Genomic DNA, 26,134 nt, shown 5'->3' with positions numbered 1-26,134 from the left:
CCACGCCTAGCCGGGCGGCAGCCGGCCGGGGCTGGGGGTTGGGAGGGGCGGGGGTCACGGGCGGGTCGCTCGTTCGGCCGCTGGCGGGGGGCGTGGCCGGGCGGCCGCGCGCGAGGCCGTGCCAGCGGCCGCCACGCCCTCGGGCTCAGACTCCGACTCCGGCTCGGCTTGCCCTGGCGGTGGTGGAGCAGTGAAGGGGAGTCCGCGCTCCTCTGTGGCGGCGGCGGCGGCCGGCTCCAGGCCGGGTTTTGGCGCCGCCCGCCTGCTGCCTCCTGGCGGCTCCTGAACTCCAGCCCCCTCTCTATCAGCCTCTCACACCCTCTCAATACGTCTCAAGATGGCGGCCAATGTGGGATCGATGTTCCAATATTGGAAGCGCTTTGATTTACAGCAGCTGCAGGTCAGGCTTCTCCTCTCTCGGCCTCTCGCTCGGGGGTGGGGGCTGCGGGCGGTCGTGGCCTCCCTGGGGGGCGCCGGGCTGCCTTGCTGCCGGGGAGCCGCGGCGGAGGGGAGGAGGGGGGTGCCGGGGAAAGCGGGGCCGACTCGGGGACAAGTCCCTCTCACTCCCCGGCCCCCATTGATAACTCGCTTGATCGGAAATTGATCCTCTTTGTTCAATTCATCGATCAGCCCAAGATGGCGCCGGGAGCCGCCGCCGCCACCGCTGCCCCTGGTGTCTGCCCCCTCCCCTGGCGCCCGCCCCCCCACCCCCCCCCCCGGCCCCGACCCGCCGCCGCCGCCGCGGGACCGGGGAGGGGGCGGCACCGGGCGCCCGCGGGGTGCGCAAAAAAAAACAAAAAAAAAAGAACTTGAGGAAATTTGTGTTTTTCTTTGCTGTCTCATACCCTGTATTCTTTTATCTCCTCTCTGAGATCCTTCTGTAAGGGGATGTCCAGTGCACTGCAAATAGGTTTTGGGTCTATACCCGGCCGTCCCCTCTCATTCTCCATGATAAGATTTTTTTGTTCTCATGATGCCTGTTGCCTTATCCCTTTGAAACTTTGTGATCACACAGGCTGGTATGCTTCCTCCATGTGGGCTCTGTTGCTTCTGAGCTAGATGGTTGCTTCTTTACCTTCAAGCCTTTAAGACCCCACACGCTATATCTTTTGGTAGCTGGACACCATCGGCTTTCTTCATCACATTTGCTTATGCAGCCGCTTTGTGGTCAGTGATGGTGTAGGGAAGGTGAGCATCGTTTAATGCCAATTTAATAGAACAATGTTCTTGCAATGAACGAGTCCTTGAGCGGAGGCCCTATGTCCATCTGCTACCTTAATACTAAATCTATAAACATATGGACATAGATCTATTTCCCCATGCCCCTTTGTAAATATATGTACATGCCTTTATTTAGACATCTATAACTGGCCCTTGCTTCCCAGCTCACTCTTCTATACCCTTTGATTTTCCTCTTGTGCCCACTGTCATGCTCAGTCTTCCTTTGGGTTTCAGTAATTCCTCTTGGTTACATTACCCTTGATCACGCCCTACCAGGCCTCCTGCATCCCCCTCACCACCGATTTCCATCACTTTTTGTTCCCTTGTCTCTGGAATTCTTAACACCACTACCTTTCTTCCCACCTCCCTCTCTCGCATGTCCTCCAGGATGTGCTAGTTCCGTTTTTTTTTCTCCTCCAGATTGTTCGTTCAGCCTATCTTATTTAGACAGACCTGTAGAGGCAATAACATGCACAAAAACAAGAAAGAACCAAACCAAGCAGCAAAATAAACAAAACAACAAAAATCCAATTACAATAAAAGAAAACAAAGGTCAACAAGATAGAAAAGCTCATAGACAGTTTAAGGACTATGTGTTGGCCTTTAGAAGTGTTTTCTAGTCCAGTCTTTTGGGGCACCAAACCCTGACCCTAAAGTCCACCTTTAGCATTTCCTTGGGATCTTGCTGCTCCTTTTACTTGCTCTTCTGCTGTACCCCCTTAGTGTTATGCCTCGGTGTAGCGAGATCAGTTTGGGGGTAATTCCCACACTGTGTCTCCAGTGTTGTCCCCTCTAGGGCTATGGGTCTTTGAGGGACGTTGTGTCTCGTCGTGGGGCTGGCCATGTGGTCTTCTATGTGAACTGACTTCTCTGAGTGGGAACATCATCCTCAAGGTCTGGTGGGACAGGATGTGCTCCACTCTCCCCTTCTCCCTTTCATCTCTGTGTGCTCTGATCAGGTAATGTCTCTGTCCAGGAGATGCAAATTCAATGCTATCCTCTGAAATAAAATCTTTGGGAGGGGTTGTGGGGAATATCTGCTCAGATCTTTGGTGTGTCCAGGAGAGAGGGACTGCTCGGCTGGGCACAGCCACGAGGGGCTCAGAACTCTGGCTCCAGAAAATGGTTGTAAGTTTGGCTTTGTTTTTAACCAGTTGTGTGCCTCTGGGTCAACACCTGTGTTTTTTTGAGTTAGTTTTCTGATCCGAAAAGTAAAGGTACTCCATTGTCCAGACTCCCATGTCACCAAGTGATCGATAGGGGCTAACCAGAGCCTGATTCAAATAGTGTGGATCTGTTAGGTGCCTTCTAGACCTGGGGTGGCGATTCGGAGCCCAGGACAACAATAATGTCCGAGAGGTGATATAGGTGGCTCCATATTGAAGCAGGAAGACCACTGTGGAGATTTTGTCCTTCCACTGATGGCCACAGGCCACCGCCTCACGTCCTGCAAAAACAGTTTCCATGGCTCAACAGCCAAGCCAGGGGCCAGTGCCATAAAAATCATATGGCTAACTGGGACAAAGGGCAGACAGATATTTTTTATCATGATGTCTTGAGAAACCCACCTAACCTCCATGCAAATCTTCTGGTGTGAGTTATTTTTGGAAGCAATCATATGCTGACAGTAATTCAAATCTTTCCTTTTGACAATTTGCCTGTACTCTTTTCTGAACCTGAGAAGGTAATCACTGTGTCCACTAAGAAATTGACTGGCTGGCCTCCTACTTGGACAGTTAGCCTGGGATCCTGGGGACCAAGTGAAACAGAGCACTGACACCTTCATTCAGCTTCTTCAAGCATTATTGTCTCTTGCTTGGGATTTTCTAGGTGTGGATGAGGCCCGTCCTCTCTATTGGAGGGTTGTCTGCTTCTCCTGGGGTATTCAAGGCACTGATTTTTCCAATGTCCTTCTTTCCTGCAGTAGGCACATTGATCCTGCCCCATGGCTTGGCAGTGCCCTCAGGTCAGTCTCTCCGTAAGTGGGCCATGCTCTCCTTTTCCTGAGTCTCTGGGGTCTCTCATGGCAATTACTAGTATTTTAACTAGTTTCTTTGTCTCTGTCGTGGTAGGATCATCTCTGTTGTTACACACCCGCTGAGCCACTTGTACCAAATCACTAAGATTTTTCCCGTCAAACCCTTCCCACTTCTTTTTCATGTCTGAGGCAGACTGAGTAATAAAGGCAATACTTATTGCCCTCCTGTTCTCGGGGCCTCCAGGCCGTTAGGGATATAAAGCCCGTAGGCTTCCATCAGTCACTCTAAAAAGGCACGCAGACATTCTCTTGTAAGAGCCTGAAAATTCTCACTGACCTTAGATAAATTCATAGGTTTTCTAGCTGTTCCACTGAGGGCCTGCAAGAGAAACTGGTGATACCTGGTTAGGCCTTCTGTGCCTTGCAAGGAGTTTGGATCTCACATTTTTCGTGCAGTGGCAAAAAGAGTTTCCCTCACATGGGGAGTGCCTGCTGTCTGACCATCATGTCCATTGACTGCTTACTGGGCCTCTCTCTGGCAGGGCTACTGTACCTGTGTTGTGAACAGCACCTGGAGAAGTTGCTGGCAATTTCTGGAGGTGGGCTAATGCATATGGAAAACCGTTTCTATCAAGGAATCAGACCTGCTTTGTCAGAAAAAGGGATTTTGTTGATTCCAATTATACAAATCACTGGAATACAAGGGGATATATACCCAAAAAGGGACTCAGGGGTCTTCCCCAGGTGTTGGGGCTGCTTGCCTTGAGTGTAGAATGGCTGCTGCCAAATCATCCTTCTTGGGGGGTGGGGCGGTCGAGATCCCATACCAGCCCTAGTGTATGTTGGGGTGTGGACTCAGAAAGGAGTTATGAGTATTTCTCTCTCTCCAGCCCCATGCACCTGACAGGGTGGCAGTGATAATGAAGGGTCGTAAGCTAGTTCTCCCACTCCCAGAGTCTTCCTGCAAAAAGGAATAAAGCCGAGACAGAGGGGTATGGGGAGGGGTTGGGGAAGGGCAGCCTCCACCTTAGTGGTTTTAGGACCTTGGGTCTATTTTTTTTCTGGTCCTGCCATGTTTCCTGAAATCTTGAAACAAGAACCCTTTCTGTTGCAGGAGGAAGTAAGTCTTTTGTTTATGCTGGCTTATTAGTGGCAATGTCATTCCACGCATCAATTTTAGGGATCAGATAGGGATGTCCTGGTTCCCCATAAACATAACTATGAACTCTGAGAAATAGGGGAAGGGAAAACGAGTCTTGCATGGGCAAATTAGGAACTCCTTCTGTCCAATCACCTTTAAACAAATTGCGGAGTCTCCAGGCTTTAGGGCTGAAACTACATTCTCTTTGTGAGCGCCTAGAGCAGGGGTCCTCAAACAATAGCCTGTGAGCCACATGCGGATAGCCGAGGACCTTGATCCTGTCCGCCGAGTGTTTGTGCCCCGTTTGTTTGTGTGTTTTTTTTAAACTTCAAAATAAGGTATGTGCAGGAAGCATAGGAATTTGTTCATAGTTTTATTGAAACGATAGTTCGGCCCTCCAACTGATCAGAGGGACAGTGAACTGGTCCCTGTTTAAAGAGTTTAAGGACCCCTGGCCTAGAGAAATCAGAAATCCGTAGTTCTGGGGAGAGCACTCCTGTTAAGGAGGTTTCCTTTCTAAGCAAGCCCAGACAGTGGCAATTGGATCTCGGTGCACCTCGAAATGTTGTAGCCACTCTCCATTCCCAGAAAGAAAACTACTCCGACCGCTGGCAAGTTCAACAGAAAAAGTTTTTTTTTCCTGAGCAGCCCCAGTCTAATTGTCCAAAGGTTTTTATACTTTTGCAATGTGCAGGTGTGCAAGCAGGCAGAGTAGAGAAGCAGGGTGTTGCAGTTAGTCATTCTTAGTTGAACAAAGACTGCTCTGGTCGCTCTCGCGAATCTTCTGAGCATCCATATCCTTTGGGACATTCCCTTGGGCACATCTGCACAGCCTACCTCCCCTATATCAGCTAGTTCATTTACAGTTCATAGCTACTTTATTTACTTTACATGGTGCCTTCTGTCAGCTCATAATGGCTTCACTCTTGTCAAGGCTGTTTAAGCTTTTCCCAGAGATCCTATATAGCCGCCATTGTGGCCATGGGGAAACGGGGCCTGTGACCCTGGCCAAGATGGTGCCCACCAGCCCAAACATGTGGAAGGGCACTGCCTAGGGAGCTGGTTGAATAGACCTGGGAGTTAGCCCTGCCTTGTCCTGGGAGCCAAATATTTCCCTTTTCCCCTCCATTCCCTTTCTCCTGGCTTTTCAAACAAGCTGCTTTAGCCCTATAATGCCCAGCACAACATTTTTATAACATTTAATTGAAACTTATCTAGTACCAAACTTATAAATTATCAATGTGACAATTTGGTTACATTTCAAAAACATTGCACGTTTTATATATTTGAATGCCATATATACATATTGATAACTATGAAAGTAAAGAATAAAAATGTTTAAAATTATTTCCTGAATTTAAAACTTGAGGCGTTATAGTGTTAGTGTTCTACCAGTGTAGGTTTGTTCCTTGTTACAGGCTGGTTTTCCGTGGCCCAGGCTTAGGCCAATGGCATATGGAACCCTTCCTGTGTAACTGTTACCTTTAGGCTTTCAGTGTTGCTGCTTAAGGCACTTTTGGGGAAAGCTCTTACTACACAGTTCCACTGCCACGATGTTCCAGACAGAAATTCCAATTCCCTTAAGGTTCCCTGAGCTTCCAGATGCCCCTTCCCTTCAGAGATTTGAGAGTCTGCTCCCGCCAGCAGGCATCTTGGAGGGCCGTGGGGCCATTCCAAGCAGTGGTTCTCCTAGCTTGTCTAGAATAATGGTTGGACTTAAAGTCGCCCTCAGTGAGTTGTCTTTGATCCCTTACTTCTTGCTGGGGCATCTTCCTGAGGCAACAGATTCAGGGCAATAAAGGGCTCGCTCTCAAGTGGGGTTTATTGACCTTGAGGCAGCAAGCTCTACATAGCCTTCTTTTGTGCTTTCTAGATGGGACTTAGCAGCTTCATACTCAGGAATTGCCCCCTTGCATGAATCCTGTCCAATTGGGATAGAGTTGACACAGAGGCTAGACAAACAAAAGCTGATACACTATGCAACTTTATTTGAGAAAGGAGAATGGTGGCCAGAGAATGGTACACTTTCCCTTCTAACCCTGATTCACCTGGAACAGTTTTGTAAAGTGATTGGAAAGTGGGCCGAAATGCCAGAAGTTACAGCATTTCTCCTTTTGAGGAGCAGTAGAGACCTTCATCCCCAGTGCACCCAGGAACCCCTAAGGCAGGCATCCTCAAACTGTGGCCCGTGGGGCACATGTGGCCTGACGACACTTATCCCACCCTCAGGGTGTTTTTGCTGCCTCTGCATGTCCTACTTAGTAGCCGATTCGTGCAATGTGCATAGGAATTTGTTCATAGTTTGGTTTTTTTTAACTATAGTCTGGTGCTCCAACGGTCTGAGGGACAGTGAACTGGCCCCCTGTGTAAACAGTTTGAGGACCCCTGCCCTAAGGGATCCTGGACTTAGGGGTTACTAATCTCCCAGCCCTGAAACATCCCTGAACATTCTACCCGTTGCAGGAGGCACCATGGGAATTTGGTCTCTGGGTAATTTACAAGTCTTTTATTCAATTTGAAGCCAAGAAAATTAAAAATGACTCAGACACTTACTTTCTTTTGATCCCTGTTGACTCCCGCTGTAGTATTCCAATATTACAATTTAACGCTATAACGCATGACCTTTTCATTCCATTCAATTAAATGTGTGTGTATAGATAGATAGATAGATAACTATGAAAGTAATTAATGAAAACAAAATTTGTTTGACCAAAGTTAATAATTGAGGGATAATAGGATTAAATAGAAGCATGGTTCTTAGCAGTGGGTCCAAACATTAGGATCATAAATGAAACAGTGATCTCAGTGCACCCAGTAGTTCCCAAACCCTGTACCCTCATTGGGGAAATTGTGGATGCTTTTACTCCCGTGCCTATACTTAGAACGAACAAACACACATGCCTGATAATCCTAAGATTTTTTTTGTTTCCTGTGACACTCACCTAATTTCAAGGGCACTGCCACCTCACAAGCCTAGCCTTGTCTCAGTTAAACTGTTCACCCTCTTGTCCGTTTGTTTGTTTTTCCAGAAGTTCTCAAGTTACCAAGCCCTCTGAACCAAGTGTGCCACCTCTAGGACCACCATCTCCTGGACCACCTCAACCTTATCCATCCTAGACTTGAATGGACAACCCCTCCCAGCAGAGTAGAAAGGGTATGGACCCAAAGCCCCACTTCACCCTTTTGCCAGCAGGAAGGACCTAAAGATGTCGTCGCCTTGTACCCCAAAGATTTGGGTCCATATCTCTTCAGGGTGTAAATTTTAGGTAGCTAGCATAGGGACTAGGTTGTCCATGATACATGCTCAGAGCCCAAGCTAGCCACCCAGGAAAGAGTGGCACACCGAGCGTGCTCAGAGGTCCAGGTTTCCAGTCAGGAAGGCCAGGTACACCTGGGTGGGTGCTGCACCCACATTGACCCACCTAGGCCAAGTAAATTCAATTCAGCCACTGGGGTCCACCAGGGTTGCCTACCATGCCTCCCTATCTCTCCTAAAACACAATTGGATCACAAACCTGGCTTTGGCGTGAATTCTTTCTCATGCAGAGCCAAGGACCATGGTATATCTGTCCACAGAGAGAAAAACCTAGGAAAGCTCTTTGGAGGCAGCAGCACTGCACATGAGTGGCTATTGGATACTGTTTAGATGCATGGCTTTCTATTTGGAACTTTTTTTTGTCTCACCTGAATGGAAAGGAAGAGGTAATACTTCTGGATCACACAGTATCCATGTCCACAAATGAGCTGCTCATTCCACAGTCCTGGCAGTGCCTTTTGAAAACCCTCTGCTTTAGAATGTCACTCCTTGAAGATGGCAGTGGGAGTGGCTGGGGCCAAGTATGCTGCCTCTTACTCCCAGTTGCAGGTTTCTGGATGCTGATTGTATCTCTTACAGCATCAATTAGTGGGCTTGTTGTCTGCCTCAGGCTTTGTTCACAGAGATCCTCCAGCTAGGTGGTGGTGTGTGCGCATAAGCAGAGGCTTCCTGCCAATCCCCCATGAGTAGTAGAGCTCCCATGGTGTGGACTCCATGAAAGCCGTGCTCCAGCCAGCAGGATTACAAAGGAGGGTGGGCCCGGCAGGACAGGAGGGCCATTGCCCCTATGGAATGACCTCAGAACCCCGCCTCCCTCCCTGTCCAGCTCCTGGGACTATGGGCCCTAAGCTTCATGCCTGACTCAGGAATAGACACAGGGTGAGGCAACTCCAGGAGGTGATTTTGCTGATCTAATCCAGCCTGAGATCATCCTTGCATGTGCCCTCTGTCCAGACCTTTTTTTAAATTGTTCATGCAACACTAACCACAATGCATATATACATCGGTTGTGTAAAGCACATTTGTACATTCATTGCCCTCATTATTCTCAAAATATCCACTCTCCACCCCACCCAAGCCCCTGGCCTCAGCTCCTCATTTTTCCCCCTCCATTCGAGCTACCCTTGATAATTTACTAATTATTTTCTCATATCTTGCACTGTCTGATGTTCCTTCACCCACTTTTCTGTTGAGGTTAAATGTAGATCCCTGTATACGGTTTCCGTTTTCCAACCTACCCTCCCTCCACCCTTCCCGAGTCTGCACTCATAACACTGGTCCTCAAGGGCTCATCCACCCTGGATTCCCCATGTTTCCTGTTCCTATCTGTCCAAGTGTACATTCTCTAGTCTAGCCTGATTTGTAAATTAGAATTGGGATCATGATAGTGGGAGATAGGAAACATGTAGGAACTAGGGGAAAGCTGTGTTTCATCGTTATTATCTGGTACCTGTCTTGGTTTATCTCCTCCCTGACACCCTTCTGTTAGGGATGTCCAGAGGACTGTAAATGGGTTTTGTGTCTGTACCCAGCACTCCCCGCTCATTCGCAATGATAAGATTTTTTTTGTTCTGATGATGCCTGCTACCAAATCTTTTCAAAACCTCATGATCACACAAGCTGGTGTGCTTCTTCCATGTGGGCTTTGTTTCTTCTAAGCTAGATGGGCGCTTGTTTTCCTTAAAGCCTTTAAGACCTCACATGCTATATATTTGATAGCTGGGCACCATTAGCTTTCTTCACCACATTTGCTTATGTACCTGCTTTGTGTTCAGTGATCGTGTAGGGAAGGTGAGCATCATAGAATGCCAATTTAATAGAACAGTATTTTTGCAACGAGGGAGTCCTTGAGCAGTGGCCCAATGTCCATCTGCTACCTTAATACAAAACCTATAAATATAGGGACATAGATCTATTTCCCCATGCTCATATATTTAAATATGTACATGCCTTTTTTTAAACCTCTATAATTGACCCTTGCTTCCTAGCTTACTTTTCTATTCCCTTTGATTTGCCTCTTGGGCCCACTGCCATGCTCACTTTTCATTTGTGCTTCAGTAATTCAGTAATTCCTCTTGGTTCCATTGGTTCCATTTCCCTTGATCACTCCCTACCAGGCCTCCTACATCCCCCTCACCACCGATTTGCATCACCTGTTCTTCCCTTTTCTCTGGGTTTCTTAACACCACTACCTTTCCCCACACCTCCCTCTCTCCCATGTCTCCCCAGAAGTGTTGGTCCTGTTTTCTCTCCTCCAGATTGTTCGTCCAGCCTATCTTATTTAGACAGACCTGTAGATGTAATAACATACACAAAACAAGACAGAGCAAAACCAAGCACTAAAAGCAACAAAACAACCAAAATCCAATGACAATGAATGAAAACAACTCAACAAGAAAGAAGTGGCTCATCGTTAGTTCAAGGTCGGTTTGTTGGCCTTTAAGAGTGTTTTCCAGTCCAGTCTGTTGGTGTACCAAGTACTGGCCTCAAAGTCATCCTTTGGCATTCCCTGGGGACCTTGATGCTTCGTTTTCTTGCTCTTCTGCTGTACCCCCTTAGTGTTATGCCTCGGTGTGGCAGGATTAGTTCGGGCGCATTTCCCACACTGAGTCTTCAGTGTTGTCCCCTCTAAGGCTATGGGTCTTTGAGGGGTGTCTTGTCTCATCGTGGGGCTGGCCATGTGGTCTTCTATGTGGACTGGATTCTCTGAGTGGGAACATCATCCTCAAGTCCTGGTGTGCCAGGATGTGCTCCACATTCCCCTCCTCCCCCTTCATCTGCTCCATGTGCTCCGATCAGATATGTCCCTCTCTCAGAGCTGCAGATTCACTGCCACCTTCTGAAATAAAATATTTGGCATGGGAAGGTGAGTTGGGTGGGAGGATCTGCTCAGATCATTTGATGGTTCAGGATAGATTGACTGTTCGGCTGGGGACAGGTATGTGGGGCTTAGGGCTCTGGCTCCCAACACTGGTTGTGAATATGTCTTTGTTGTTAACCAGTTGTGTGCCTGTGGGTCAACACCTGTGTCTTTTTGAGTGAGTTTTCTCATCTGCAGAGTAAAGGTAATCCATTATCCAGACTCCCATGTCACCAATTGATTGAGAGGCACTAACCAGAGCCTGATTGAAATAGTGTGTACCTGTCAGGTGTGTTCTAAAAACACCTTAAAAGTCGTAAAAACACTATAAATGCCTTAAAAACCCTAAAACGTCTAAAATATTTCTAAAATGCTAAGACCACCCCTAAAGACCCTCTAAAACATCTTAAGACCATTAAATACATGGTAAAAGGCTTTCTAAAACACCCTAATGCGCCATAAGTCTTAAAAAAAACTCCTTACGTCCCGAAAACATAATAAATGCCCTAATATTATGCAAATGCCTTAAAACGCAAAATAAAGAACACGTGAAACCCTAAAAACACGCTAAAAGTCTTTTAAAACCCCAAGAACATCCCTACAAAGCAACCCGAAGCACTATAAAACCCTGTAAAAGTCCAACAGCCTAATAGACATGAATTCACCATGAAAGCAAAAAATAATCCAACAAAACCCTAAAGCCCTGAAAACCAAAACCTAATCCCCCCAAACACTCTAATGCCTTAAGAAGCACCCTAAAATTTTAACAAAACACTAAAAGCCATAAAAACACATATAAGCCTAATAAACACCCTTAAACACTAAAATCACCCTAAAAGCCTTAAAATGTCTGAAAAGCCATAATATTCCCTAAAATTCAAATAACACTCTGAAGCCACAAATAACACACTAAATGCCTCCCAAAACATGTGGAACTTCCAAATCATATCCCTAGAAGATTCCCAAACCATGAACTTCCAAAACCACATAAATGCCCTGAAGACAACATGAAAGCCCCAACAAAACATAAAATGCTGGGGAAAAACACATAAAATATTTTAAAATACCCTAAAATCTCTAAGAAACCCTGTAAGATCACTAAAAACACCCCTACCTGCTAAAAAATACCTATACACTCCAAAAAATCACCCCTAAATCCCTTAAAAACTCCCTTAAACCTTATAAAACACCCTTAAAGCCCAAACCACCCTAATGCGCAAAAAAATTAAATGACCCCAAATGACCTTAAAGCCCTAAAAATCACATGCCACAAAAAAATCCTAAATGACCCCAAAATTCCAACTCAAAGCCAGCCTACAAGTCTTTTATGAGAACAGTTTTATCTTTCTACCAAGGAGAAGTTTGTAGGTTCAACCCCTGACCTATGCCCTTACCATATGAAGTTAGTAATCAGTGGTTTTGCAATTCTTTGAAGAAAGATGAGGGTAATTTTATCAGGAGTGAATTAAACTTGTCTAGTGCCTTGAGTAGAACTGATAACTGTACTACATTGAGTCGTCTGGTCAAGGAGCATGGGATATTATCCCATTTGCTGAGGTCACACTTGATTTCTTGTAATTTCTGTAGTTTTCCTCATATAAATCTGTTGTTTTTTTATTCAAGTATAGATATAGATATTTTCATTTACGCTTGGCTATTGTAAATGGTACTACCTGAAAATGTGTATTTCATTAATTATTATTTCTTGATCTATTTCTTCATCCTTCGAAATATTATCAGTTTGTTGTGGTAGATAAACATTAGGACTTTGCATAACTTAGAAATATTACATTTCACAGAAAAATCATATTAACTATGTCGACAGAGCTATAAAAGGAATGTTGCCCTGAATATCTTCAGATATGACAGCTGTTTCATTGAGAAATTAAGCCAGACAGACACAATGTGATGTACATTTTGTTATTTTCTTGTGGGTTCCTTCACTCTTCCAAAAAAATTAGGTTCATGAGCCCCTTGGGGAATGAGTTTGAGTTCAGATCAGATGTCTATTTATATATTTGAGTCCTGAAGCCCATTTGATGGACTGTTCTGTTGCTTCCAAAGTAGTCAGTCACTTCCCCACCAATTAGAGAATTTGTCCGAAGCAAAAGTAAAAGTGTGGCGTACGACATTTGACTGCACACCATCTAAAATCACACTCTCATTTGGTGTTGGCAGTTTTACTTGTATTTCAATTGTAAACTACACTTCAGAGTTCAGGCTAGTGAAAACGTTTCAGTGGAAAAAATTTGCACACAACTACGTGCAGTTTGTGATTCTGTTGTTCCCAAGCAAGGCTATGAGGACAAAGATGCACAAGCATGGGGGGCACTGCAGACAATGTGTGAAAGTTTCCAGGAGCTCAGGGGTGGACAGTGGCTGCTAATTCTCCCGTGCTGGCAGTGAGCTATGTGGGAGGGCTTTGTGTGAGGTCCCTGTGGGGTCTCTGAGAAGTCTCCATAAAGGATGCTGAGAACTTCATATGAAGTCTCTGTGCGAGGCCTCTGAGTGTCTCTGGAAGTCTCCAAGGAAGTATGTGTGTGAGGTTTCTCTCTCGGGTATGTGTGAGTGTCCTTGTGAGATGTCTGCTGAATTGTGGGGGGTGGGGGGCAGTTGTTTCGCTGAGGTCTCTGCAGGTCTGAGTGGGCTTCCCTTTGTTTGACCTCACAGCACCATATAAGAGGACCTGGTGGCAGGGGAAAGGGAAGGGGCTTGGTCCATGCACCCCTTGCTGTTCTTTCAGGGTCTTCTCTCCATCTCCGTGCACTTACCTAGCACGAACGGTAGGGTTCAGCAGCGGGGAGTCCGGTGTCCAGCTCTTCACTCTCTCTAGGAACACACCCAAGCTACCTGCTACCCAAGAGGCCCCAGATCCAGGCTCTGCAGATCAAGAATCTGATTTTTTTACTGCCACAGTCACTCCAGAGGCTGCCTTGGCACAATCAGGACTCCAGAAACAACATCATGCTGCTGTACCAGCAGTCTCTGGGGCCTATGTCCACTTCCCTCCTCCACCACTGGTGTCAGTCCCCACCCACCCCACACACACACTTGGTGTCCTGACTGAGGCATGGAGGTCAAGGCTCAGTGGATGTCTTCCTCGCCATCCTTTACTGTTTAGTTCAGTAAACAGTAAACCCTGGCCCACCAGGGGTGTTCTTTTAAGCACATGAGAATTTACTCTAGCGGATCAACTAATCATATTTTGGGGGGCCCTCCTGCCTTCTTCTATAATCTGGTGCCCAGGAAATAAAACCCTGTGTTAGAAGCACAGAGGAAACACTGACCACTATTGAACTGGTTTCCCTTATCAAGACAGGTGATGTCTAATCTCCGTGCACATCCTGATTTCCCAGGAGTCTCTAGGGGAAGGGAAGGCTGCTCCCAGTTGTGACTTTCTTTGCAGCACTCAGTCCTTAGAAGCCACTCTCTCCGGAGAACATTCCTAGAGCACGTGCACGCGTGTGTGTGTGTGTGTGTGTGTGTGCGTGTGTGTGAAGATCACCAGCCTGGGGTCATGTTTCCTGAGAACATTCCTAGAGTGTGCGCGTGAGTGTGTGTGTGAAAACCACCAGCCTGGGATCATGTTTCCTGAGAACATTCCTAGAGCGTGTGTGTGTGTGTGCGTGTGTGTGTGTGTGTGTGTGTGTGTGTGTGAAGACCACCAGCCTGGGGTCATGTTTGCTGAGAACATTCCTAGAGCATGTATGTGTGTGTGTGCGCACGCGTGTGTGTGCATGTGAAGACCACCAGCCTTGGGTCATGTTTCGTGAGAACATTCCTAGAGCGCGGACGCGTGTGTGTATGCATGTGTGAAGCCCAAAAGCCTGGGGTCATGTTTCCTGAGTCCTGGCACCCTGTTATTGACTCATCCCCACTCTACCCCACCCTGGCTATCAACTCATCCTTCCCCCAGTCAGGAGATGGAAATCAAGTAAAATAACAGTTTGTCGCCCCACTAAAGATAGTATTGAGAAAGTAACCTTCCCTGCTTGAAAGCTGTGCCTTTGCTATCCAACCCAGTGCTCTCTGTAGGAGATAAAGTTCTGCTGTGGGGGCAGCTAGCTAAAGCTGGGGTGAAGCACCTGGCCGATTCCCCTTTGTAAGCCTGTGTTAGCTCCGCTTGTGTCTTGCGTCATTTCTGGGGATCCTCATGCTCTTTGGCCCCCTTTGCTACGTCCAACGCTTCATATTCTTCTTCACTGTATCCTTCCCTACCCTGTGTCCATGGTGCCTAACCATTAGTGGTTATTACACAGACGCTCATCCTGTACCACTCAGCCTAAGCTGTTGCTCCTTCTCCGGGTTTATATACAGAGGAAGGCATGTGAGCTGTGAACCGGATTTTCCCTTGGTGCAGTGGGTGAGCAGAGTCCCCCGCTGGCAGCCTCCCTAGCAGTTCCCACCCACATGTGTCAGACCTGGGACTTCCATCCTGGAGGTTACCCTAGGCTGGGAGAGAGGCAAAGGTAGCAAAAGATGTCATTTCACATTTTGTGACAGGTGTATTGAGGCGGAACCTCCATGCCAAACTTGGCAGCCTTCATCAAATGCACATGTGGGACTTAGACAGGCCGCCACATGTCTCATGCCTGCTTGGTACCATGAGACGCTACTTTGGTCTAAACCTCTTCTGGACCCTCGATGGAATTTCTTGGCTGGATTGCGCCTCTCAAAACCTATCAACTGCAGCCACATAACGTTGAAGACAAAGTAATGGCACCAGGGAACATTCTTCACTGTGTTGGGACCTTCTGAGGTTTTCACAGTAGGGGTGTTACCATAAATCATAAGAGGTGCAAAATGAAGAACTTGGGATGGAAGTGGGTGGGAAACACTGCTGAAAACCTCCTCCAGAGCCCTGCCCTTTGAGAAGTCAGAGCTAGCACTCAGAGAAGGAGACGCAGTATCTAACATAGTTAAAGGTATATTATGCCAACCTCGTCAATGAACTCATGTGGGGTTAATTGAAGGGCAGGGAGATCAATGGCTCTGTGAGCCTAGCCTTTCTGGTCTCTTGCTCTCTGATAGTGCCACCAGGGTGGATATGCATTTGTTAGGTCCCTAAAGCAGCTGGAAAGACTCATTTCCTGGGACATCCCTGAGGAGAAGCCGCATGGACCTACCCTGTTGCAGCCCTGGTTTCTGCAGCAGCCTCATGGAGAACCTGCCAGCGCACGGACTACAATTTCCTCCTGCAGTCATTGTCTCCCCGTGTGTTTTTGGATTGTGAGGAGGACTTTGTAGATTGGTGTCAGACACATGGGATACTATTGGACTGGTGGTCTTAGATTGAACTGGGTTGGGATGCTTTTCAATGTTCACTTAACCTTTATATAAAACTCATAAAATATGAGTGTGTGAATTTTGTTTCTCTAGTCTACACAGACTAACACACATGACACCCCCTCTAGATCCCGCCATGCAGCACAGAAGTCACACTTTAATGTAGGAGGGGGAAAATCTCTATTATGGAACAATGAATATCATGGCTGAGAGAAGCCATTAGCCTGTGCAGAACAGGCTAAAGTGGCTGGCATGGATACTTTCCTACTAATCAGAGCAGAAGAAGCGTCTTCTAATTTGCCAGATAAGACATATTCTCGAAGACAGTGACGTGGGCAGTGGTAAGGGTAACTGGAGTAAGCCCACCTCCTCCGCCTCTGCTGCTGCAAGCTGACTGGGCACACAAACACCCTGGGGGGCAATGCCTGAGTGTGGCTTCTGATATTGAATCCCCTGAACAGACAGAAATTTGTGATACACCCTGATACAGGTGCTCGTGGTGGGAAGGCTCTGGCAGTCAGGTATCGCCTGGTGGAGGCAGGGTCTCACACTTGCCACTCTCCTGTGTTCTACAAAGAAAGGAGCCCTGCAGCTGGAGGAACATCCATTAACTGAGGCCTGCGCTTCTTTTCGTGGACATAACGTTGACGCAAGATACTCCTGATGACAGCCTGGTGTCCCCTCTAGGACTTGGCCAACATCTGTCGTGAGCACCTGAGCCTCCGTGACCTTGTTAGGAGACACTGGTTGTCTTTGAAGGGGCCCAAGGCTGTGACCACAGGGTAATACGGGCTTTCCTTTTTGCAAAGGATCACCGTGTCCTGTAGATTTTTTGCTGGAGCAAATCCACTGGACAAAGTGCTTCCTCCATTTTTTGCTGTGGCCCTCAGCAGGAAGCTGTCCCTTCTCTGGTGGGAGCTGTGAGGACTTGATCTCAAGGCACTCAGCCAATGCCTTGTCTTGCACAGGCTGGCTTAACCCACAGACTTGGGAGATGCCTCTTCCCGCTAATCCTTTTCCATGCTCTTCTGGATTGGGCCATTTATGAGTCTCCCTCTTGTCAGTGGGAACAGCATCCTTCCTTCTCCTTGTCGAGGGGTCCTGAAGGTTGGGGCTTTTGAGCTTCTGCTGCCCCATGTAAATTGCTCTAGCCACCACGAAGCCACTTGGCCCTTGACATATTGGCTTATCCCCAGTGAACAAATGCTGGGGGCGGCAATGGACCACCTGAGAAGGCAAAACATTGGTGGCAGTGAGCACATCAGTGGTGCAGTCCTGAAGGAGCCCGTCAACAGGACAGCATGGAGAACCATCCTCTGCCTCTACCTCCACCTGGAGCTTAATCTCACTGCACACTCGTGCTGTAAGGCTTGGCTTTTCAGGAACTGGAGCACACTTTCCAGGTAGCAGGAAACTTTTACTACATCCTAGAGCCTCGAAGCACCCCCGGGTCCACATCATTGGTTTGAGATTTTGCCAGCACACTGGTTTTGAAAGTGTCTCTATCGTCTAGCTCTATTGAAGAGGACTTCTTGACCACCACCAACCCTGTCTCTTTGGCTCTTGAAGATGGACATTCAGAGTTCACTTCCAATCTGGGGCCTCCTGGGGCACAACTAGCACCCTCTTTCCTTGACCCCTTGCTGGTCAGTACTGGATTTGAGGTTTGCTCTAGGCTCTCTCTCTGGACACTTTCATTCTGGAAGGTTCTGCCAAGGATACTGGGCATGAAGGCTGGAAACGGCTGCCTGAGGGCCAATGAGCATCCACTGTCATCAAGTGGGGGGTAGGCTGGGGTTCCCTGAACAGGCTCCTCTGTAGGGGAGCAATCAGCAAAAGGACTCTCCAGGGTAGGGCTTGATTTCTTTGTGGTCACTCTCTCTCCCCAGTCTGCCTGACAGGGTTCTCCCAGGACCTTGGCAGCCTCAGTTACTAGGTTAGTTCAATACTTAGGGGTGGCTAAGCAGGTGGACTTTGGAAAGGACATTGCGTTGTCTTTTCTTGTCCTACAGAGGTTTGTGGGCTCAAGGACTTTGAGGGGCATGCACCACCTCTGCCTCATTTGGAGCCTTACGATATGCGAGTCCAGCACCTGTTGAGTGCCCGGGCTGAGAAAGGAAAGGCTCTGCGTTGTGTTCAGATCTTCCAGCTCTCCCCAGGAGGCCACATTGACAACATGTGGGTGGGTCAGGGAAATAGACAAAGCGTGCGTGGTCGCAAGACATGAACGGCAAACAATGCCAGGGATCTGATCCTTTCTAATCTGCTCCACCTTCCTGCACATGTGGACATTCAGGGTGTTTTCCAGTAGGATTTTATTTGGACCCCTTAGGGTGTAAGTTCCTGCGTTAATCCCCTTGTGTATCCTCAAATCACTTAACTCCTTTGAGTCGGCTCCCGGAGTTCCTTTTGGGCAGTAGTTTCCTGATCCACAGAGAGATAGATTACATTTGGATATTTTCCTCAAGTAATTCCCTTGTCCATTGACCGAGTTGTTCCTCAGCTGGACACCGGCTCTGCAGCACGCAAGCGATGGTCCAGGGTGTGTGCATCTTCCTGGGGACACCGTCTTCATTACATTCTTCCCCTGCTTGTCTCCAGGTGTTGAGCAGGAGCATTCGGGCTGCTTCATATCCAGACAAGTCCCTGGCCATTTTTCCTGAGGCTGCTTTAGTGTCAGAGACTCAAGAGTCCCATTGCCGAGGGGCCCCTGCAATTGAGGGAAGTTCTCTTGGCGGTGGAGCTCCGATTGCTTCAAGCAGCCAGGAAGCTTGGGGTCTGTCTTTGGGGTCTGGACCTTCTGATTGTCCTGGGGATGAGTGGGTTTGCGAAGACAAAAAGCTTCCTGGGGTGGTGGTATCATAAAGGGTAAAGAACTCTCACTTTCCTGTTGTTTCTTTAAAAAATGGCTTTCCAGCTGTTGAAGTGAATTTGGAATGCGTGATTGGGACTTAGTGTGGACGGTAAGACAGGATTCATCACAGGGACTCTTGTGAGGAGGAGGAAAAGGTACTGCGAGTGAGCCACGGGGCTGTGGACCGGGCGGATTCAGGACTGTAGCCGGCGGTGGGGCCTGGGCTTGGCATGCAGTTGGAAGTAAAAGTTGGAATCGGCCTTCAGTGTAGGGCAAGGAGTGACGTTGCAACTAGAGTGGGTACTCTTTAGCTTGCATTTGAGCTGGTAAGGCATTAGGAATTTCATTAAATAAGACAGTGGGAAACTCTAGGGTGGATCCAGAGACCCTGAGAGCAGCTGCCAGAGACTCGCTGTGCAGAAAAGGTAGACCCCAGAAAAACTCACTGAATTTTTGTGGAAAATGCTTCTGAGCGCTGGGTATCTGCTCTGCTTTGATGCTGGCATTCCAGAAGGGCTGGGGAAGTGCAGTGATCTGCTCCCCATCGAGTGCCTTCAACATATTTAAGGCCTGCAGATGGTATTCTGATACACCCTTTCCTTTTTCTTCCCAAATATTCCATTTCTCTGCCTTTGTGATTTCTATTTCCAGCAGCTTGTGGACATTGGGGTTGAGCAAGGTGGGCCTCCCTACTTCCCCCTGCCTCTTTGTGGGTCCTTCCCGAAAGGTGTCTTCTTGGGGGTGCCAGGTAGAGTGCTCTTTCAGAGACCCAAAGTATTCCAAGGAGGGAAGCTGTAAGTTCTTGGCAGCTGCCCAACACTGGGGTGGGGAGGCAGTAGGGAGGCCTGTGGGATCCTGACTTGTGATGGCTGCCATGGCAGGTGTGGAGCAGCGGTTGTGTGGAGATGGGCTCTGCCTGGGCCTTGCCAACAAGTCATTCTGAGAATGAGTCCCTGTGGGGTGCGGGGCTGGTGAGTCCCAGAGAGTGCTTGGAGGCTGCAGGTAGGCCTTTGAATCCGGGGGTTTGGCACTGGGTGAGGGAAGAGCCAGTGGTGTGGGTGAAAGACTGTCAGGTTCATGGGAATGTGCGCAGTCTGGTGATTGACTCAAGGCGGGTAAGACATGAGAAGTTGAGATGCACATCTGGGCCCGTGGAAGGGTGGAGTTCTGAGACCTAGGTGTCCGGAATGGATGAGCCGCAGAACCGTGTGGGGCGCGCGTACCGACGTGGACTTCAGCCGTACCTCTATTTCGCCAGCTACCAGAGAGGGCTTGAGCTTTCTGTTGACCAAAGCTGCCAGTGTCAAGTGGGTTTCCCAAGTGGCTGCAGGAGACAGAAGGACCAGATTACAGCCAGGACTGAAGGGGCAAGAGACCTAGCAGGCTAGCAAGGGTCGGTGCAAGCTCAGCCCCTCCCCAAGCCTTGATGGCCTGCTCTTCCTGCCCCACCCCACTGCCCGGGACTCCTGTCATTCTCTGCCCATCCCTGAAAGTGTCCCCCAAACCAGCGCATCCCAGCTGCTCTGCAGCCCGAGGCCACACAGGCACCCTGGTTGGAAGATGCACCCCGCGGTGAAGCAGGAAGGTTACTTACTTCTGCCTAAGACGCAAACGCAGGTTCTGAGCGCCATATAGTTCTTGCAGGAAGCTTCGGAAAACTGGAAATCAAGAGAACCGTTATGGTGCAGCCCTCCCAGAGGACCGAAAGGAATGTCACACGGGCTGTGCACTTAGGACGTTGGACTCTCCAGAGCTCAAGGTCAAATGATAGCTTACTCCCACGGGCAGGAGGTGCTTTGGCATTTCAAGGAGCATCGGTTTCCAATATTGTCTGTGGGGTCTCAGTGAGCAATCTGAACCTTGGCAAAGTTACACAGCTTATCGCAGTTACCCCTCAATGTTCCACCTCCAAATCCACCAGAATCTGCTCCTGACACCCCCACTGCCCCCTACTGGGTCCTACCTTGGCCAGCCTTCATCCCATCCTAGGCCCCTCCTGTACATCTGGGAAATATCTGGGTTCTGTTTCCATCCACAGTATCCTTTTGTTCAGGATTATTACCTGAGAGAGACGGGCTGTTGCCACTGGCATCCTGCAGAGGAGGGGACAGGAGAACTTACAGAGCTTGGTTGAATGGGCAGAACCTTACCTTTCAGAGCGTCACCTTTGTCCCTTGACCTGCTGCTTCTCCTTGTCTCCACCTGAGGCTGGGGCACAAGAGAGGAAGTCAGGCTGGAATCCAATCCTGCATCTGTTCTTTGTGACAAACGGCAGGCATTTACTGGTGATTAGAAGAATGACAATCTCCATGGAATGACTAAAGCCCAGAAACCAGCTTCTGTGTGAGACCTAGAGTGCATTTCTTCCGTCAGCCTTCCTCTGCTCACGGAGAGCACACACTCTCAGCACTCAGTGTTCTGGTGGGCAAGATTTTGATTATGGAGGCTGAAGCTCTGGGCCAGCCCTTGACCACTTCCTCCCCGGGGTCAGCCATGCTTTCTCAATTAGCCCAGACAGAAAAGGAGCCTTGGCCCAGAGACTGGAGCTCAAGGAAAGAGACTGAGGACCCAGTGATGAGAGCTGCCCTTTGAAATGTCTAGTCATCTAGTCCTTAGCCACTGCGTCACTATATTGGGGATTTTTACCTATTGCCCTCTATAACAACTAGAGATGGAAGGTCTGAGATCTTCAAAGAGAAATATTTTTGAATGCTCATCTTACTGGCAAATGATTTACATATCATACGAGTCAATAGTTCAGTCGTTCAATCAGATCAAGGGCAATGGTACAATCAATGATTACCATATCCATTTTAGAACAACACCCCCCCCCCTCCATGGTTAAATTGCCTTCAAAAGGAGTTGTGTAATCACAGTCAGGTCTAAAGCTCTCTGTCCCCTCTGGCCTCCTTCATTTTTTCGTCTTGAAATCAATCCCCCTTCACTCCCTAGCTTCCCGATGGGGAAGTTCTCCACACTGCTGATCTCACAATCCCTCCCTCTGCCATGAGATCTCTCCACCTGCAACTCTGTCAACCCTTGTGTCCATGATCATGATGCATCCATGCCTCCTGTGCTTCACAAACAGGGAAAGCCAACAGAAATAATGAAAATCAACATAAGCCGGCAAGGATAAAATGATATCAATGCAGTGAACAAAGTCCTAACAGTGAGTAAGGACGCACCAGCCCTCATCAACATTCCAAAGCCAGGGCTGATGGTCTCTTCTTTCTTGAGATTTCCCCTATCAGGAAATTAATTACGAAAGGAAAAATTTATAAAACAAGGAAAAATCAATCTCTCCTATGGCTGGGTTGAGAATTTCTTACCTTTATCCTTTTCCTGGGTGGTCGCACAGGTGGAGTATTTGGAAGGAAGGGGAGGACCAGGAAGAAGCAACCCACTCCATACAGGATGCCCAAGGTCAAAACAGTGAACCAGGTGGGGTATTGGTAGGTCAGCCAGGAAGCACTTTTCTGTTCCAGCAGAAAGAGAATCTCCTCCATCTTCTGGATACAGCGGTTGCACTCAGGCAACTGAGCACTCTGAGTCCCCTCTGCCTTCAAAACCACTTGCATCACAAACCTGGGCCCACATCACTAAAGGGTCACAGTGGGGTGGGAGGTGACAGCAGAACAACACATAATCCCTCCCTCTACCCTCCAGCTCATCACATCCCTCCCCTGCTCTGGTCTTCTCTCTCCCACTGCCTGCTCTGGGCCTCCAAAGTCACCAGCTGCACCTGATGGAATGGAATCTTAGTGCAAGTTCTTATTCATTCCACCTCCCACCTAGGTATTACCTGCTTCCTTGGCAAGTTGCCTGAATCATGACCAATTTCATAGGCTTAGAATATCTGAAGTTGTCTCTGTCCTCAATGAAAACCTTCTCAAGTCATGGTTTTACTTTGTCTTATCCAAGATAGAGAACTTAGGTTTATGTAACATTTATTTAGCTTTATGAATGTTGGATGAAAAGCTTGGAATTTGACGTCTATGACCAGGAGAGTTATTCAAGAGCTGAGGTATATCTCTCCCAGGAGAGAGATCTAAGAAATTTTCTGCCAGATGGTACATTTGGGGAGACAAGGAACACTTAAGCATTAATCATTCTTAACAGTGTCCCCTGCAAATCTTCCTTGTGTGTGACTACTGCCCATTTAGGGCTTGCTCTGGGAACACTTGATGGGGTAATAAGCCTTGCAACAATTCAGGCTCAAAGGGCAAGCATCTGGCTGAGCAAAATAAAGAGATAATATGGATTGAGTTGTGTCCTTACCACTACCACTTGAGATATTCCCCCAAAATTCGTTGGAACCCTAACACTGAAGGCTATAATCTGATTTGGTTATGTGAGGGCTCTCTCTGGGAGAAATGTACCTCTGTCCTTGGCTTCACACAAGAACCAATTGACGCAGAAACCTAGTTTGTGATCCAAGTGACTTTATAAAGGATAGAAGAGGCAAATATGCTCGTGGGGGGTGGGGGCGGACTGGACAGCCCACGCGCGCTGGGTTGCATGACAGCTGGTGGGAGGCCCCCACCCATACCCTGTTGGTAGGCATGGCTGACGGTACTGTTTGACCCCATTGACTGAATTAAGCCCACCTGGTCTAGATGGGGGCCCGCCCAGGTTGACCTGCTTCCTGTCACAAGGACCTAAATGTGTGCATCTTTCCAGCCTGAAGCAGCTTTCAACTGTCTGTGATGGGGAGGAGGTTTGGCATGCACAGCGACCACCCTCAGTTCTGCCTCTACTTACCTAACAGGTACACGGCATTTCTTTTCTGTTTTTTAAAACAACAACAAAAAAATCATTTGTAATCTTTCTATTCCAGCGGTGCTAGGAGCAAGGCAGAGGCAAAACCCAAGAACAGGGTTCTTCTCTGTTGAAGCGCGATAAACTCACGGGGAAGCAAACAAGCATCTTCATCCACGTGAAGTGAATCTGTGAATCAGCAGCTCCCAACTGACCAAAGCACGCACAGAGCAGCCCAGCATCAAGGTCCGTTTCTGTGCACTGCTCCCACTGTGAGGAAGAGCTTCATGTGCATTAAAAGGGAACTTTTGTAATATTTGAATTTTGAATAGTGGTTTTTGTCAGAAACTGGAAAAAAATCTCAAAGCCTGAAGAAACTCCTTTCTAGTACTGAACATTCAAGGGAGCCTGTAGAAGCCTGAAATGATTGCTAGGTGACCACCTGGATCTGCTTGTTGAGTGAAAGTGGCAGAATAGCAGCAATAGAGCAGCGGGTTCATTCTGACCACTGACACTCGTGGACCTGGTTTACAGGCAGTAGAGAAGAAGATGAGAGCAGGTTGACTCGTTTGAAGTCCATGACCTACTCTGAGGGGACTAGAGTTGTGGAGAATTGGTGATGGGGCCAAGGCCTAAAGGCAATGCGACCAATGGACACTGAGGTGAGGCCAAGAGAGGGAGCCCACATTGACTTGACCCGAACCCGACCAGATGAAGAGAAGAATGTTGAGCCTGTGCACTGGTATATACTGCTGCAGACTGTATAGACGAACTGTCCTGCTTTGACTTTCTTGTGGATGTGGACTTCACAAGGTTCCAACTGGCATGAAGACTCTTTATATTGAAGAATATGATTGTCTCCTCAGAGCACTGGGTTGATGGAAGTAGGCAGTAGAGAAACTGGATAGCCAAAATGGGCCAGATAAAGGCGTGAAGTGGCTAGCTTACAAGATTTCATAGATACTGGAATATATTCATAGAATTATAGGATTAATATGTGGGTGTACCTTACCTGCAATTGTTAAGCATAGGATATTTTTGTTTCATCACTTACAGAATATTATGTTTAAAGGAGGGTGGCACGGAGTGAAATGTATGCATTTTCATATTATACTGTTAGATACTGATATGATTCTATTATTGTTTTGAAATTATATATGGCTAAAGAATTTTGTGAAAATGTCAAATGGACAAGGGGTGGTCTGTTGTAGTTATACAATCTGGTGTCAATTTGGGACTTGAGAGGATTAAGAGTGAAGGGGTAGACTCTAGTCTCTCTATTGGGTTATGGCCAATGAGGCCTCTTTGTGGGCCTGGCCTTCCCGTCAGGGTTCTGGGAAATCTGGTATTTCCTCCTTGGAGGCAGGAGACTATCTTTCTGCTCATTCCCTGAGAGATGTCCTACTAACAAGACACATGGCACCACACTGATAGAACCCATGCCCTGGGAACTGGAGGAGCCACATGGAGACCCTGCCAAAGCTGAGATGCTTCTACCACCACTGGATGCAGAAGACTTTGCAACTACTGACCTGTGTGATCTTCCTGCATTTGGGGTCATTGAAGGTGTTTCATGAGTCTGAAGAGAACATTATAGATTGATATCAGACATGGGCTAATATTGGACTTATGGACTTGATCTTGGTTGGGCTGGAATGCTTTCTCAATATACAACTGTTCTTGTATATAAAGGTCTTTCCTATACACATCTGAGTGTGGATTTGTTTCTCTAGTCTACCTGGACTAACACTCATGGATCCCTTTCAGGACTGTAAGTTCTGTTCCCCTGACTGCTGCAAAGTATGTGACAGAGAAGAAAAGGGAGAAGAGTGAACTGTACCCATTTATTGAGGTAAGAAAAGTGATGAAGGAGCATGGCCGGTTCCCCAAACTTCATGAGTGGAAAAATGGGCTCTTGGCACAAAATGACATTCAATCTTCACCAAGAGATTCAGGGCTAAATTGCTGCCCTATCTCTGACCTCAGCTTTTGTTTTATTTTAATTCTCATATAATTCACATATATCATTCAATACTTCAGTCATATTAAGATTTGTGTAATCCTCACCACAATCAGGTTTACATCATTTCCTTCTTTTATATTCATTTTTGTTAGCCCCCCCCCTCACTCCCCCAAATCTTCCCTGCCTGTCCCTAGGTGATTGTTAATTCTGTTAGTGTCTCTCTGGATTTACCTCTCCTGGATTTCATATGTATTAAAAAAAAATACAAAACAAAATCAAGAAACAAGTAGAAAAGAAAAACTAACAATGATAAAAGAGAGAAAAACCTCAATCGAACAGAAAGTGAAAAATACTAAAAACTGGAACCAAATTAAAATTAGTCTGAAGAGATCAAATGATCAGGTGTTACATTTGAACTTAACTGTATCTGTTCATGTCCATGGACTGTGGTCAGAGGGAATTCACCCCGCATGTGCATTTGAGTCCTTTTGCAAACTGGGTGTTCCGAACTTAAGCTCTGATTCTTGTTCATACCTGCAGATTGAGATTCTATTATTTATCACCCTGGCATCACACAGGCTGTGCTGCTTGTTCTGGGCGGCCTTAGTTGATATCTCACTTAGATGGCTGCTTATTTTCAGAAAAAAGGTTTAAGTACAAGGCCCTGTTCTTTGTGATAGATGTGCACCATCTGATTTCAGGGTTTTTTTACACCCTATGCTTTCCAGTCAAATATTCACTTGAGGTAATTCAAAAC

General features: G+C 47.5%; 1 long non-coding RNA gene across 1 annotated transcript; it reads left to right on the top strand.

Moving 5' to 3' along the window:
• Positions 1-323: 323 nt before the first annotated feature.
• On the top strand, positions 324-25,272 carry LOC142435837 (uncharacterized). Its single transcript, XR_012781610.1, has 3 exons — positions 324-400; positions 23,337-23,424; positions 25,182-25,272. It is a non-coding gene; the product is annotated as an uncharacterized LOC142435837 (long non-coding RNA).
• The last annotated feature ends 862 nt before the right edge of the window (positions 25,273-26,134 follow it).

Source organism: Tenrec ecaudatus (assembly GCF_050624435.1).
Source record: "Tenrec ecaudatus isolate mTenEca1 chromosome 2 unlocalized genomic scaffold, mTenEca1.hap1 SUPER_2_unloc_11, whole genome shotgun sequence".
NCBI lineage: Eukaryota > Metazoa > Chordata > Mammalia > Afrosoricida > Tenrecidae > Tenrec > Tenrec ecaudatus.
Note: the sequence above shows the minus strand (reverse complement) of the source record. Positions and strands in the feature narration are given on the sequence as shown.